We start from the raw sequence: 17,614 nt of genomic DNA on the forward strand, positions 1-17,614 counted from the left end.
TGATGAGGCCCAAAGTCTTGAACTGGAGATGCATTGCCCCACAAGGTCGGATGCCCACTTCACGTAACTCTTGCTTTTCATGTCATAACTCTGAGCTTCATGATGCTAGACATTGATGGCATTAGCAAAAGTGTTTTACATGAGTCCTCCACCTTGGAATGGCACAATCTTCACAAACTCCCCACTTGAGGGTCTGCAGCTGGTAGTAGCTTGGCTGCCACCTAGGTCCATCTCCTCCCGCCAGCTGTAAACTGGGCAATGAAATTCGGGAGCTAAGTGCTGCAAACAGGGCTCCTGATCATGGACTGAATGACCTCTGGGCAGGATAAATCAATACATTCAAAGCAGTCAAAAACCGCCTCCTACAAACTGGTGTCTATGCCTTACTGGTTTCCTAATGGGCGCGTTGACTGGCCACACTGGCAAGGAGTGTCCTCTTCACTACCTTCCATTCCTTCCAGTGAACACAACAAAATGCACACGTTCTATGCGAAGACTCGCTCTTCGTTGAGGGCATGTTGAGGTCTTCCAAAATTAATTTAATTCAGTTTGCCACCGTAGGTAGATTCCCCCACTCCAGGGCTAAGCAAAATGATTTGCCTACTGTATTAAATGGGGATTTGTGCTTTTCTGCTGACATTGATGGCTGACCTGGGTTTGAACCAAAAAAAGACAAATGTTTTCCTTTCTGAGTAAAGAGACATACATTTATTGCATTTCTGCTGTAAAATTATTATTTAGACGCAGCTATGTTTGAAGATTAAAGTCAGTCCTGACTTTTAATCTCAAAGTAGTCACCAATGTGCGTCCCCCAGTGGTGATGCCGTAGTAATTGGCATAAATTATGGCAGCAGGCATATGGAGTGTTACTGAGGGATGCAAGGGACCACTGTGCAGATCCTTGAGGTCTAGGGGAGCCCCCACTAATCGGGGGACCCAGGCTGGCCCAGTACTTGTGTATAACATTGGCTGAAGGGAATCATGGGGGCTCCTTACCACATTTTGCTGGGAGACCTGCCATTTTGGTTGCAACATTCAGACCCCCTTTTATCCGCCATAGTAAAATCTGTTATAAATTAGCAGTGCATGGAAAGACCTGTGACTTGATATGATATGATATGATATGATATGGCATTTATAACGCGCTTATACACAAGTGTTTCAAGGCGCGACGAGGCAAGGGAGGGGGAACAGAGGGAAGGCAGGCAACGATCCTACTAGGCCAGGTGTGATTCAGATCGCGCAAGTGCATGGGAGGGGGAAGGGAAAAGTGCAGGGGGGGAAGGAGGAGGGGACAGTGCAGTACATGGGATAATAGAATAAATAACAATAGCAAAGTACGACCAGCAGGTGGCAAGTGCAAGGGTAAAGGGTAAGTGCAGGCATCAGGTGTCAAGTGCTAGGTGGTGGGACTGTAGGTATACAGAAAAACCAGTCCCCAAGTACAGGGGTTTGCCAGGGCGGCATTGCAGGTGTGCGAATGGCAGAGGAGGGGACCTGGGCCCGAGATCAGAGGGTGTCCAGGTAAACCAGTGCAGTTTCAGTATCAGCCAGGAAATCAGCAGCGGAGAGGAGGAGAAAAAGCAGAAGCAAAGAGAAAGGTTTTGAGGTGCTTCTGGAATCGGAGATAGCTCTCCTTAAGTTTCAGGGGGGCGGGAGGCTGCTCCAGAGGGAAGCCCCGGCCGAAGAAAGCGATCTACCACCAACTCGTTTCTTGGAGAAGCGACTGACCCTGAGCGAGTTGGAGGCAGATGAGCGACAAGCTCGAGAAGGAAGATATTTAGGAAGAGAGAGTTGAAGGTATAGAGGACCCAGGCCCCAGAAGGCCTTGTGGACAAAGCAGAGGGTTTTGAACTTAATCTTCGCACCCACTGGGAGCCATTGCAGAGATTTCAGTCCTGGAGAGATACGATCCCTGGGCTTGAGGCCAATGACAAGTCTCGCAGTCTTGTTCTGGATGAGTTGCAGAGGGCGGAGAGTAGAGGCAGGCAGATTTAGAAAGAGGCTGTTGAAATAGTCCGGCCTAGAGAGAACCAGAGCTCTTGCTGCAGTTTTTAAAGGTTAAGCACCTTTCTTTGGTCAAACTGTATGTCCAATGAAAGCTAAATGTTGGGAAGCTGATTTGCTCCTTAAAATGTGTAAACCTCTTTAGATACATACCAGTACCAGAAAAATATCAGGCAGTTTCCCTCTGACAGATTTCTTTTTAGTACGTCTAGAATCAAAGTCATTCTAGATTTTTCATTGGTATTTTTTGGAAACAAAAATGGGAATTCCTTTTAAGGTAGAAAAACAGGTTTCAGTATACCTGTAAAACCCCAAGACCTGGTGACAGTTTGGTTAAATATGATAATAAATGTACAACTTGTTTGTTATAGTGGCGCCTGGCGAGATACAGTCATACATGTCAAAAATCCATTTGATGTCTTCAATGTCAAACTGATTTCTATAGATTCATTCAACTTTTAGATTTTTTATGTGACACTGTCTGTGACTGAGTTTCAGTCACAGCAAAATGTTCGGTCCCGCCCTAGAATCTCTATTTATTCTCTGCTTGGAAGGCTTGACACCTTCACAAGAGAGCACGATGTACACCCCGGAAGTTAGGAGGGGATGAGTGCTTCAAAGAAAACACTGCCAGCACAATGGGATGATCGCATGAGGGAGATAACTATTGGAATCTCTTTGATATAAAAGCAGGCAGAGAGAGGGGAATGTGTAGAGTAGCACAGGTGAGAGGGTTGCAACCAGGAGAAGGGTTCCGCCATCTTGGAAATTCCTAGATCACACACACCTCCTATTCCTCCTCCCAACTACAAAATGCTCCAGGAGCTGACGTGAGCTAGTAAGGCTCTTGACACAGCAGCAGTGATTGGCCTTTTATAGAAGACTTGCAATGGAACAACCAGCTGTGGTAACAAGACTATGTTATGGGATAAGACTCCCCTCCTTAATTGACTCATCTTTGGACTCAAAAAGAGGGATTTTGCTGGAACCTTATTGGGTTATATTCTGCACAGTCCTCAGCCATTGGGGTGAAGCTAAAGCTTTCCAAGGAGAACATCAGACCCGCCCCTCAAGTACTTCAGATGAGCAATTGAAGCAATCTTCCTTTGAAAAAGGCCTGCCTTCTGCTTGAACACTGGTACCCAGAAATCTGCCTGCTGAACTAGAAAACCCTGCAAGTGTCCAGGTCAAACTTCAAGGATGGAAAGGGCAGCAAAAGGACTGACCTTTTCTCTGGGACCCTGGACAGATCCTCACAGCAACCCAAGAGCAATAGAAGCTGCCTTTGTCTCTCTTTGCAATATCAAGCTGCTTTGAGCTCTTATAGGGTAAACCGACACAAGCATCGCCTACCTGTCCCAAGCTTCTTTGAGCCAAGTGGCATTGCCTCGTATTAAAATGCACTACATTGCAAATCCCATTGCACCAGCTTGACCACCTTGAGCCCAATGTGACGCAAGGAAAGTGCCCAGAGGCTCAGCTTGATGCTGTCGAGCATCAGAAAGAGATTTTTATTTAATGTGTTTATTTTATTCATTTATAAAGTGCACAGCAATCGTAGGCATCAAGGCCCTGTTACAGAGAACTCTACATTGTTATACATAGTTACGAGGGCACATATATACAGCAGTATGACACTGACAGAATTGAGGTTTGCATATGCAAAGCTTAGTCAAACAGCCAGGTTTTGAGGGCGTTACAGAAAGCATAGTGGGAGGGTTCTGCTCTGAGTGTGAGCGGTTGGGAGTTCCATAGTCTGTCTGCAATGATGGGGAAGCTGGCTCCACCTGCTTTAGGGCGTTTGACTCTGGGAGGTACGAGTCGATGGGAGTATGGTGTTCTAGTATGCCTGGATGAGCCTGCTCTGACTCCCTTCTGGGAGAGATAGGGGGGGGGGGCTGTGTTGGTGATGCACTTTTGAGTGATGGCGAGTGTTTTGAATAGGACGCGTTCCCTGATGGGAAGCCAGCGGGCGTCCCGCCTTGCTGCAGAGATGTGCTCTCTTTTGGGGATGCTGAGAGCTGATATGAAGGTCTAAAGTGGTTCTCTCCACCTGACTTTGTTCCATGGGCCTAAGTAGCAATTAAGACCACACTCTTTATATTTTATTAAAAGAAATGTACTTTAAAATTGAACATTCATTGCTTTTATTAGTTTGTCTGTCCTTTTAATTTGATTAAAGTCTTGTATTTCTTGCACAACCTTGATCAGACATTTCTTTTAGTTCCACAGTACTATCGCTGTTCTGGTTGCTTCCTTGCTGGCTCACACTCCTCTTGAACAGTATAGCCTGCCCTCAGCCCTTGCTTCCTCGAAGCGACACAGAAGGTGTGCCTTTCATGTTGTGCTTGATTCACCGTTATCACTGTGGGTTTAGTAGTAGTGTGGGGCGCAGTAGTACTTTACAATCCACTACTCCTCCCTGTACTCTGCCAGAGCAGTAGTAATTCCATGGCACTGTGTGGTCTCCCTACCAGTCGTTCCGGGGAGGTACCACTCTCCCAGCTTAATTAGGGTGTATTTTTTCTTTTCCTAAGATTTTATGCTGTCTATGTACTTGATAACTTGGGTCACTGCCCAACAAAAACACATCTATGTTTTCTCTGCAAATTTAAAAAAATTTAGAGTTCAAATTCCCAAGCCAAGAAGTACATTAATATGTTTAAGGCTGGTGTTTTCATTTTTACCACTGTACAAAGTTGAACTGTGGCATAGGATGCCATGCATTCACTCACAAGGCAGCTGTTTATGGTTTGTACATCTGTGACATCCAGAAAAGGCTGTATTTTTAGAGGACCATGTCTTGGGTACATGTGAATGTAGTACAAAGCCTTGCATCAAAGTATTTTTCCTGAAAGTAAAAGGGAGGGGATTGTAAACTCCCAAGGCACTCCATATAACAAAATGTTGCCACCTGGCGCAGTGTCCATTCGTGTCTGTTTCCAGGTTAGAGTGAACAGCTCACGCAGCTAAGGAAGGATTTGTCACCATGACGCTGCCCCACCCCCTTCACCAGATCATTTCCCCTTGCCTCAAAGATATTAGAAAATGAGGGGCAGGATTGAGAAAATGTACCTTTATAAACAAACAAAAAAAGTCCCTAGTGCTGGCTTATTGAAACCCTGGGAAATGCCAGAGGAATGAGTCAGGAGGATTCCACCTCTGCCTGGACGTCATCTCTGCAGCTGGGCGCAGGATTATGTGGCTTCCACCAGTCACTGTGCCTTGGACTGTGCTCTGAGCCTGGCATGTCCCCTCTACGTCACTTTCCAAGATGCCCACATTGCACTTTCTCCCGTTCGAGATCAGCTCACTCCCTCCTGCTTCTGGCCTCCGAGCACTGTACCTGGAACACTAAATTTTATGGCAGAATAATGTTCCGTCACCAGGACCAGACCCACTTGCAGAATGACAAGTTTTGTGTTGACCTGGAGCATTGAGAAGATACCTGCCTGCAAGTGCGCCTTGGATCACTCTAGCAGAAGGTCACAAGGCTCTTCTATCAGACAGTCTTCTGTAACATCAGCATCTCAGAGAAGCGGGTCCTTGCTGATCACATAATTACTGGGAGATGGTATCTACCCCAAAGCTCCCAAGCATTGAGGCACAACCTGTGCCCCTGCCAGAGCTCTGAGGACCTCCTTAGCGGACCCACAGAAGAAGGTCGAGCATCAACCTGTGACCCTGGGACGCGCCGATGAATTCTCAACAGTCACTTGCAGCAGGTGACTCTATATGCTTGGATCTTGCAAATAATATGATTCTGACTCGTTACTTTCCCCTACCTATAATCAGTTCCAGCACTCCTAAAGTTTGTAAACTAGAGAGATGTTTCATAATCATGTCAAGGAAGATCACAATGGCAGTGACAGTGGATTTTTGCAATTACTTAGAATTTTCAGGACTATTTTCTTCTGCTGTGCTTTGGTAGGTTTGCTGTTGTGTCTCTGTTATGTCTTTTGACGGGCCAGTACCAGCGTTAATAAGGTGCTTAGCAGGCGTGTAATGAGGGTTAAACTGTTTATAAAAAAGGAAGCATGTCAGACTTTCAAATTACAGCATGTTTCAGTTCCGAAAAATACTAGCTCACCTTCGTAGTCCCAGAGTCCATTGAACGGCTTTCCTGGTTCACCAGGGGGTGATGGAGGGTCATTAAAAAACGGAGCACTCACTTCCATCACCAATCCTTCTTCCCCGGGCTTAAATGTGATAGTGACGGGCGCGTGCATTACCTGCTTGCTGTCCCAGGTGGTGGCAATCCTGTAGGTAAGCTAGAAGGTAACATGGCAAATACTGATTGAGTAGTCACATACCGAAACAATAACCCATACACACACAAAACAACAATAATTGACAGCCTTCTGGCTGAGAACCCCAAAGTAAATCTCTCAAAGAGTTGTTATTCCCTGAATATGTGCAAAGTGCATGATTATAGAGTGCGTGAGAGATGCAGAAACCAATCGGAAATAACCAAAGATTCGCTTTGTAAAATCTGAAGGAAAGGAGACCCCCGTTCCTGGCTATGAAACTGAGAGCCGCTCTCTACAAGACGTTGCCAAATATCCACCCTTAAGGCTTTAAGAGTATGTGCACACGTTTTCATATTTTTATCAATTGTACAGAAACTCAAAAATACATTTCTTAGTTGCATTCGTGCAATTTCTTAGTGACTGATATGTAGATCTACGCGCAGAGCATCAGTTCACCTGCACGCGTCCTATAGCAACCAGAAAGGAATGGGCATGGGGTAAATTGTGCTGCAGGTACACACTCAAGATCCTAATGAGAAAATTTAAGTTCGGAATGTGATCAGCTTATGCATATTTGTTGGTTGGTGGGGGCTGGGTCACTATCGTGGATAGGGTTTAGCAGTAAGGGTTTTCACAGCCCGTTTGAGCAGCCCTGCAAATGGAAATAATTGGCTCTGGTAACCCCCTCCTCCTTGGGGGTGTTGGTGGGGCAGAGGGGTGGAGCTACCCAGGCAACGCAACACAGTGGGCCTCATTACGAGTATGGAGGCAGCCATGCCCTTAACAAGGGCATGGCTGCCTCCATACCAGGTTCCAGGTCTGGGTCCCGTGAAAGGGGATTGACCGGGCCATTCCGACCTTGGAGGGCCCGGTAAATCTCTTTCGCAGGACCCGGACCCGGTACTTCCCCATTCCCATTTCAGCCCCCATAGGGCTCAATGGGAATGGGGAGGGTGCTAACAACGAGCCCGTTGTTAACGGGGCCCGTTGTTAGCACCCTCTACTGCTAGGGCGTCCCACTAAGGACGTCTGGTCAGACCAGTTGTGCTGGCTGGCTGCTCATGGGTGAGAGTTTGGCTTGGGGACAGACTAGGAGTTTCCTGGGCTTGCCCTGGGCTTCCGGACAGAGTCTGCACAGCACGGTCCCGCAAGACAAACATCGTCGGAACTCCGTTTTGTCAGGTTCTAGCCCATTTCCTACCCTGCATGCAGGTAAAAAAGAAAACAAAAAGGGGAAAAGGAGGTGTCACTGGGGTGTCCCTTGTGCAATGAAGGCAACAAGCGGCCTGCAATACAGCCCACTAAGTGGGGTGAGTTGGAAAGGGAAGCTGTAACCGCAGAATGCAATTCTGTGAAAAGGTGACCCACAAACAAGTCACCCCGATTTCAAATTTACTGCACACAGGAGGGAGCATGCAAACAAGCGGAACTCTATTTATCTCGTATGCGTGCCTGCATCCCCTTCACAGTTGTCAACTACGGCCCACCTGTAATTGCTCGCGTCTCCGGTCGAACGAGAACACATATATGTGTTTCTCGTTCGACCGTAGACGCAAGCAATAACACGTGCGAAAGGGATGCAGGCGCGCATACAAGATAAATGGAGTTCCGCTTGTTTGCATGCTCCCTCCTGTGTGCAGGAAATTTTAATATATGCAATGGATTGTAAAAGAGGCAATTGCTCAGGTCGATACACTAAGATATTTTGGAGTGTCAAGAAACACAACGCATTCACAGGGTTGGTGTAAAACACCATAATGAAAAGAAATTTCCTGTCCTGAACAAGGCCCAGAAAATCACAATTGATAAGCGTTAGGGATAACACCCAAAAATCTTTAAGGGCCTAAACATATGTCAAAAAGTCATACTTTAGTGCTTTTTTGTCTAGAGGTTGTACCATTAACAAAACCTGGGGTGCGTTGCTAAATGGCCGCGTGAAAGGACGTGCCCTGGAGGAGCTCCCGTAGATCCGACATCGATCCTAAAGAAAAATGAAGTTTCCATGAAACAAGGCATGCCGGCAGCATATCCACAGATGCATGAATGGTTGGTGCACACATCGAGCACCAAGAGGGAATGATTAGCAGCAGGACACGGAAGCTACAGCAGCCCGAAGAAAGCAGGGTGCCCGAGATCTAAATGCTAGCAAGATGGCCGACAGAGGACAAAAGGCCATAAACTGACCACGGTGCCGCCGCCGCAATATTAGCTGTTGCGGCTGTGATCGTGACCGCTGCGACGTTGGAGAAGCCTAGCCCGTGCGCAAAACTGAGCAGCCGGCCGGAGGGGGCCTGCGGGACGAGCCGCAGCTGCAGCATTAACTGGTGTGGCTGAGATCGCGCCCTCTGCGACACTGAACTACCACAGGAGCCCTGCCTGTGAGCAGAATTTAGGTCCTGGTCGGGAGGCCCAGCCGGACTGAGACACGGGCATCGTGGCCCGCGACAAGCGCAGATATGGCGCAAGACCGCACCATTGTCGAGTGCCGGTCACTGTGTGGTGCCGGAACGAAATGACCCTGGCGGCGCTGCTGCCACTGAGGAAGGGACGGCAGGACATCGACCGCTGTGCGCACTGGACTACGCAGCGGGACCCCGGGTCTCCTAGTGGAGCGGAGGCCTCACAGGGCCGAGGCCCAGGGGGGGCTGGACGATAGATGTCGGCCCTCACAGCGATCCGGACCACCAGAGGGTTGGTGCCGGAATTTGCTCTTGCTACACTGCCGCGAACAAACCCACGAGAGCTGGACCCAGTGGATGCCCAGATTGGCAGAGCTGTGACCCATCGCACCCAGGAGCGGTGCCAGGAGGCTGGAATCAGAGACTTCTCCGAACAATTGGGACCCGATAGATGACCGGGGTGGCCTGGAGGGGTTCCCGGGGGGTCTCCCATTGGAATCTCGCCAGGAATGCTGGAACGAACGCCCAGCCTGGATACGTGTTGGTAGGCACAAGCCCCCAACACAGTGCAGCACCCGCTGCCTTTGAGCGGATGCTGAGGTAACGCACAAGCCAGGGTGAGGAAACCGGAGTGCCCAGGCTGAGGACAGAAGGGGATTGCACCGGGCCCAGGGACACCTACTGTGTGCCGGAGCCCACATTGATCTCTGGAGTAAGGAGAAGAATCAGCGGACCGTCTGAACTAGGTCCCGGCGTCGACAGGCCCTGTTGCCCAAATAACAGGGCAGACCAGTATAGTGCGCCCCAGGGCATGCGCCGCACACGAGAAGGGCACACAGAAGGTAGTCTGTGCTGGCACAGGGCCCGGTGGACGCACTAGAGACACCACTGTTGGTTGTGGAGCTGGAGGGTCCTACCTGGGCCCGGAGAAGAAGTGTGAAGCCGGAGGAAGCGCCCGACCCCGGCGCCTGAAAGAGCTACGGTGAAAGCATACCTCAGTGAACTGAACCAAGCCTGGTACGTGGGAGGACACAGCCCATTCCAGGAGCATAACAGGCAGCCAGTATATATCCCCGACGCGGTCGAAGAGAGCCCAAACTCCGAGTACCATCCAACACTGCGCAGGCCTTGAGACGGCGGACTGTTGAGTTGGCCCACACCTCGCTGATAAGGCACGATGTTTAACAAGACCGTAAGATTGAAGAACAAGCAACCCACGTTGGATGACTACGCTAAGACATCACTGGGAGCAGAAGGAGCCAGAAGTAAAGATAAAACTGCTGCCGGGAGCGCGGAGGCACCGGGCACGATCCAGGAGGTGCTTGCTGCAATTGCGGACCTGAAAGTTGCCTGGGAAACTAAATTGGGACTAGCCATGAACGAACTGGAAGTGGCGTTGGATCTTAAAGTTGGGGCAGTCCAGGAGGAGGTGAACATACTTAGACAAGATGGTAGGACACTGGCAGAGCGCATCGGGGTCTTAGAAAAAGAGATGGCCCCGAACACAGCAGACTGCGCAGCCCACAAATCGGAACTCCACACCCTTGTGCAGCGAGTGGGCAACCTCGAGAGCAGGGCGGAGGAAGCAGAAGGGCGCGCCCGACGGAACAATATCTGCATCATAGGACTGCCGGAGGGGACAGAGGGGCCCAATCCAACAGAATATGTTGAAATCATGTTACTGCAGGAAATAACCGGAGGGGCGCTGACCCAGGGGTTTGCAGTCGAAAGGGTGCACAGGGCCCTGATGAGGAGACCGCCGCCGGGGGCCCCTCCCAGGCCACTGATTGCGAAGATCTTGAATTATCGGGATCGAGAAAAAATACTCGAATTCTTCCGGAAGGGTGGAACCTTGCAGGTGCAGCGCAGCAGAATGAACTTTGGGGCGGTGAAGAGAAGGCTGCGTGAAACAGGCCTCAAGTATATGCTGCTCTACCCGGCCAAACTGAAGGTGTTCCACAAGAACAGAACTTTGTTTTTTGAAACCACAGAGGAAGCCATGGGGTGGCTGGATATGCAGCGCTGCCCCCAAGAACCTGGAATCCAGGCGGGAGCTGAAGAAGATAAGTAATGTGTGGCTGTGGCACACAGGGCGACATAGCACAAGACATTGGGACTGGAATATAGTATCTGTGGAGGCTTACAAGGAATGTGCTGCTTGAGACATACATGCATGCATGATCCACCTGAGCTGAATAGCCTTAAGTACACGAGCGGGAGCTCCTGGGAGCCAATCCTTGTACCCCCATAGCGTTAAGCTTAGCTAGGTCACTGGTTGTCCGGTGACACCCTGCTGGGTTCTTGTCCTCAGGGATTCCGAGGAGGGACCAAACGCGGGTGGGCCTGAGATCCAGGGATGGAGCTGGGCATTTGTTGGGGCGGGGTGGGGAGGGGGAAGCGAAAGTGTGGTGTGAAGTGGGTTGTAGTTGGGGTAGGGAGGGGGAGAGGTTGTGGGAGTTGGGTGGGGAATGAGCCAAATTCTGTGTCATCGGGTGCATATTGGGAAACTGAGAAGAGAGGCAGGACATCAAGTTAATGGCGTCGGGTAATCTTAGAGTGGTGACCTGGAATGGGCAGGGTCTCAACAGTTACCTAAAACATAACAAAGTAATGATGTATGTATCTGAGGAGGATGAGGATCGATATAGCTTCATTACAGGAAACCCACCTCACCAAAGGGAAACTGGAGGTGGTCAAGAGAAAATGGAAGGGGAGTGTCACGGGTGCCACATACTCGGCGTATGCAAAAGCGGTCACCATATGGGTGGCTCTGCATGTGCCGTTCCGGCTGCTCCGGTCGACAATAGATCCAGAAGGCAGAATGGTGGTTGTGGAGGGGCTCTTGGAGAACCGAGAAGTGAACATAACAAATCTATATGCCCCCAACCAAGACACAGCAGCTTACTTTAGGTCATTGTATAGTAAAATCAGCCCCCTGCTAGGTGGAGCTATACTGTGGGGAGGTGATTTCAATTGCACCCTGAACCCCAGGATAGATAGGTCGGATGGTAAACCAGATAAACCCACTCCTGCAGCCAGAGCGCTGCTGGCACTGCTGACAGACTTTAAACTGGAGGATGTGTGGAGGCGATTACATTAAACGGATAGGCAATATTCACATTATGCAGCGCCGCATAACCTGCACACTAGGCTGGATTATGTGTTCGCTGCTGCTGAGATAGCGGGTGAAATGGTGGGAGCAGAGTATAAGGCCAGAGTGCTTTCGGACCATTCCCCCTTGGTCCTGGAGTGGCGATGCCATCCCCCTAGGGCTTGTATCCCGACGTGGAGGCTCAGAGCGGAGGCACTGCAGGACTCAGGATTCCGAGAGGATCTAAGGGAGGCCATCACGGAATACTTCGACATTAACACTGGCAGCGTGCAATCGGTGGGAACAGTATGGGAGGCATTCAAGGTGGTGGTGCGTGGGGCAGCTATATCAAAATCCAGAGGGCACCAAGGGGGTGTAGAACAGGAATTGCAGGATACGGAAAGGAAGCTAGAGGAATTGATGCGTAAAGTGGGGACTACCCGGGAAGTTGGTGCAAAGATAAGGGAGCTGCAGGACACTAGCGGTGAGCTTTGGGATAGGCTATGTAAGCTGAATTATAGGAAACACGTAGAAAGGCAGCATGCGGGTGGAGATAAGCCGGGCAGACTGCTGGCCTGGTTGTACAAAAATGAGACACCCCGAGCAGTGATTAGAGAAGTCAGGGGGGAGGAGGGTCAGATCCGAGATACACAAGAGGGGGTGAATGAAGAGTTCCTTAGATATTATAATTGCTTATACGAGGATGTGGGAGGAGATAAGTGGGCAGGAAATTCAGGAAACACTAGAAGACATAGGTCTTCCCACTTTAGACGATATGGAACGAGCAAACTTAGATGCCCCAATCACCTTGGATGAACTGGAGACAGTGATCCAACACCTGCCCACTGGCAAAGCGCCTGGGTCGGACGGATTACCCAGTGAATTTAATAAAACCTATAACCAAGAACTGCTCCAGCCACTGCTGGCTATGTTCAATGAGGCCTATGAACGGGGCGGGTTGCCAGAGTCTCTACGAGAAGCAGTGATTATCCCGCTTCTGAAACCTGGTAAGGCAGACGCGGAATGTGGGTCCGATAGGCCCTTGTTGATGCTCAATCAGGATAGCAAAATACTCACAGCGGTCCTCGCCAACAGGCTTAAGCGAGTCATCGGCAAACTGATACACCCAGACCAAAAAGGCTACATCCCTGGCAGAAACATCACTGACAACCATAGAAGGTTACATCATATTATCAACCAAACAGAGAAAGACCCGGGTGAGTTGGTCATTGTGTCGCTGGATGTGGTCAAGGCCTTTGATTCAGTAAGGTGGCCATGGTTGATAGCGACCCTGAGAGGTTACGGGATTGGGCCAGGGTACATAAAATGGGTCAAGATACTATACAGCGACCCGATCGCAAGGGTCAAAACAGGCGCCATAATCTCTGATAAATGGCGACTCAGCAGGGGGACCAGGCAGGGATGTCGTGGTCGCCCATGCTATATATTCTTGCGTTGGAACCGCTGGCAGTTTGCCTTAGGCAATATGGAGAGGTGGGGATTCGTACGACAGGAGGCACACACTTGATATCCTTGTATGCCGATGAAATGCTCCTCTACCTACGCTTCCCGGAAGAAAACTTGCAATATGTCCTGGAGGTGATGGAGCGCTACGCCACCCTCTCTGGCATATCAGTGAACCCAGGGAAGCCCAGCGTGTTCCCCTTGGGGAGATACACGGGCATTCCACCAGAGAAACTGCCTATTTTGAAGATACCCTGGCAGACCGAGACGTTTTCGATACCTAGGCATAAATCTGTTCCACAGGATAGAGGCAGAGCATAGACACAACACGGAGAAAGCGGTCGAAGGTTTCAAAAACAGCATGGTGTTTTGGTCGAGGTTGCCCTTAGCCATGATGGGAAGAGCAGCTTTGCTCAAGATGGTTGTTTTGCCTAGACTGCTACACTTTTTTGTAAATGTCCCGTACCTGATCCCTAAATGCTTTTTTGTCAGACTTAGCCTGTGCAGGGGCTTCATATGGCACAATTCTAGGAATAGGGTGGCCCTTTGGAAATTACAAAATGCGTGTGATAAGGGGGTATAAACCGGCTGAATTTTGAATTGTATTATCTGGCGGGACAGCTGCTTTATGTGGCTAGGTGGTTGTCTGAAGATGGATCGGCGGAAGCCAGGCTTTTGCAGGGTGCACCGCCCCCTATTTCCTTAGAGAGACGGTGTGGTTACCTAAAACGAAAATGCTGGGGATGGGGAGATTGCTGGTGCAGGGCTGGGAGGTTTGGCGCAGAGCATGGCGTACCGTGGGTGACCCAGACCCGCTTTCTCAACAGGTCCCGTTGGTGGTGTCATGTGGGGGAGACTCCCAACTGATTAAAGGGGTCCGCAGATACTGGGTACCGGTGGGCCTGGCTACCCTGGGTGACATATGGCAGGAGGGGGTAGCGTTGGGATTCCAGAGACTAATGGAGGAGACCCGGGGTGCACAAAGGCCAACATATTACTTACACCAGAATTATGAAACGGGTGAGGGAAAGGTGGCCCGAGGCGGTACTCGCAGAGCCACCTGAGGCCGCCATATAAATGATGTATGATGTCTCGGAGGGTGGGCACAAAATATCTAGGATATATGAGTTGCTGAGTACGAAGGCAGGAAAGGAGTTACTACAATTAAGGCATGACTGGGAGGAGGAGGTGGGAGAACTCATGACAGACGGACAATGGGAAAGGCCATCAGGACTTGGATTTTGAAACCACATCTTCATGCAATCAGTTTCAGAGCTTGAAACCACGTTCTCGTTACATCGAACCGTGTCCTTTACAGTACGTCCTTGTGCCATCATGCCCTGGAATAACTGGACTAGTGATTGATGTCTTCCAACGGTGATGATTTTCCAATCTCCTGCTTCTTCCTCCCAATCAAGACTCCATTAGGATTCTTTCCTTCTCGATGAAATACCCTAAGGTTAGATTCCGAATTGTCATACTGTTTAATTGGGAGCCAAGACTTATTATCCTCTGTTTGTTTTCCTCTTTCAGCCCAGAACATTGACTGATCCAATTGGAGACATTTCAGCAAGTTTCTTCCGCCTCCACTCAGATGTATAGTGTTGAACGTTAAACAGGATATCTGGGAGAATCTCTTAGCAGATGTTTCTTATACTGACTGAAATCGTGATCACAAATTGCTCCTCTTACCAATAATTGGATCAAGGTTTTGCAGGCCACAAAGATGTCAAAATAGAATCTGGGTGGAACTTAAAATGATCTTTTTAATTAAAGCGATTGATGAGCTGCAAATAGCAGTTAAATTCTGTTTTAGGGCACTTAATCCCTAAGTGATTCCCTTCGACTCTTGTATATCCTGGTATATTTCAGCCCGCTGTTAATGAGATTCTTTGAAATCACGTACTTTCATTCATGGTGTTGTATTTCGATGAGGTTCTACTCCACTCTAATATTCTGAATGAGCATTCTCATCATGTGAAGAAGGTGTTACACAGTTCTTGTTAGAATAATCTATAGTTAGAGAAGTGTGAATTCAACATTGTGCTTCTCGGGTATGTTATTTCTCCTTAAGAAAACGCTGCCAAGTAATCTAAAGATCAAGCGACGCGGGAAGGGGCGCCTGCGGTGTGAGAAGAAGATGCTCAGAGACTTCTATGTTTATAAACAGTTACACGTTTAGTAATGGGACTTTAAGGCTGGTTGCTGTCTTTACCAGACTGACAAGCAAAGATGTTAAGTTTAAATGGTGGCCAAAAGATTAGTTGTCGTTTCAGAACTTCAAAAAATCCATTGTTCTGTAAACATGTTTTGACAATCAGAATATAGAGAGATGTTTTGTATGAAGACATAAGCCTCAAATATTACATTAAGTATCATATTGTAACATGTTGTACAAAGGCAAGAAGTATCCTGCAGTGCATATCGCTCGAAAGTTTAATCCTGCTGAACAAAACTATACCTTATCTGATACAGAGCTTTTGGTGATAGCCTGCTGCATTTGGACCAAATAAGGACTAATCCAGGGGACAGCAGCCTGTGACTCACCAAATGCTTTGTACTATGACTCATATGATCCCTCACCATTCCCTATGCTGGTTAGGCTGATGGGGGTTGTAGTCAAAATATCTGGAGACCCAAAGGAAAGGTCATAGACCCTTAATCCAATCAGGTAATTTGGAACAAATGAAATGCTTTCATATGCCACATGTTGTTTGCAAACATTTATAATAATGAATGAAAGTGGGAAGTTGAATAAGTTTGCATCCTATGTGTTAGGGTGTCGTAAAAACAAATATAAGCTATACCACAGTCCTTGCATCTAAAGACCCTAAAGGAAGGCCCAGTGGTGGCCTGGTGATTTGGCCAGACTCCACCTTAAGGTGGAAAGTGGTAGATTGCTCTCATGCTACTTCAGTCCTATAGCTCCTCTATATTACAACGGAGGTGGGTGAGCAATTGTGGATACTTAATATTTACAATAGACCGTCAGCCCCCAGGGAATGTTCACCATGAATACACTTTCTGACACAGTCAATTCATTCATGGGGAAAAGGTAAATATGTTCATATTGTAGTCGGAGGCGACCTGAACATGCAGATTGAACCACCGAGTGAACTGATGGACCTTTGGGAAGATCAGCATAGTGGATGGGGCACGCCACCAGTGAATGCCTCATGCCCTAAGAGTTCTCACCGTCTAGCCATAGATGTGGCCAGAACGTTCAACAACTTAAATCTGAGGGCCTGTAACGGCCAATTCCACAAGGATCAACCAGCCAAGAAGTCATTCCCTGGTCCCACTGGTTCATCATTGACTTTATATATTTGTTCTGGGTGACAAATGGGATAACGTTGCTGACTTTGAGATAGTTGAAAGGGTAGAGAGCAATCATCATCCTTTGATGGTATTTATTTGTCTCAACTCAGAATTGAAATCTATGGCCCTGATCCATGGAATTATTTGCGTGTAAAATGGGGATTTGCGTGCCATTCCACGTGCAAATCCCTGTTTGAGGAATGGGGATTTGCAGGCATTATGGCACGCAAATACCCGTTTTACATACAAATTATTCCATGAATCAGGGCCTAAATCTTCCAAAATAGTATCTCAACACCTCATGGCGAATGGCCATGAACGAAAACAGATAAAATGGGCAGGGGTACTTGAGCGCACTTTAAAACCTGCTATATATTGCTCAATTATTGGTAATTTATCTTCTATTTGTAGAGACGATGGCTCAAATTTCCATGTCTAACCATATCCCAAATGTCACTGCACCCTTGGCCAAGGTAAGGAGGAGGGCAACAGTAAAATCTGTCTGATATGATAGGGATTGTACCGCGGTCAAGGAGAAGATTATATCTCGTGTTAAGTCTAGCACTGGGGAGGACAAGTTTAAACTGTGCTGCTTAAGAGCTGAATATAAGAAGTTAACCACGCTTAAAAATAGGGAGTTAGTTTGTGAAAGATGGCTTGTTCTGCACAATGTCTTCGAACAGGGGGATAATAACATCTTTTGGAAAATGGTGACGTACATAGAGTTGAATGGGGACCAAGGCCTGCAATATTGTATTGTGGCAAACGAAGGGAGATCCTATTTCTCTGAACTTTGTAAATCCTGTGAGGAAACGAAAATGGATTGGAATAATGACGTGTAGGGAAATTGTGAGAGAGAGATCTCTTAGTGTAACAGAGGTAGGAGTAGCTTTAAGATCAATGAAAAATGGCAAGGCCACGGGACCCAATTTAATTCCTACTGATTATTACAAGGATGAGGAAGTTGTGTGGGTCCCAGTACTTTGTAAAATTTTTAACACCATTCTAAAATCATGTCTAATCTCCTCCTCATGGCATCAAGCAGTGATAATTCCATTATCTAAAAAAGGAGGAAGGGACCTGCC

Source organism: Ambystoma mexicanum, chromosome 6q (genome assembly GCF_040938575.1).
Source record: "Ambystoma mexicanum isolate Mex_15411 chromosome 6q, UKY_AmexF1_1, whole genome shotgun sequence".
In the NCBI taxonomy this organism is placed as follows: domain Eukaryota; kingdom Metazoa; phylum Chordata; class Amphibia; order Caudata; family Ambystomatidae; genus Ambystoma; species Ambystoma mexicanum.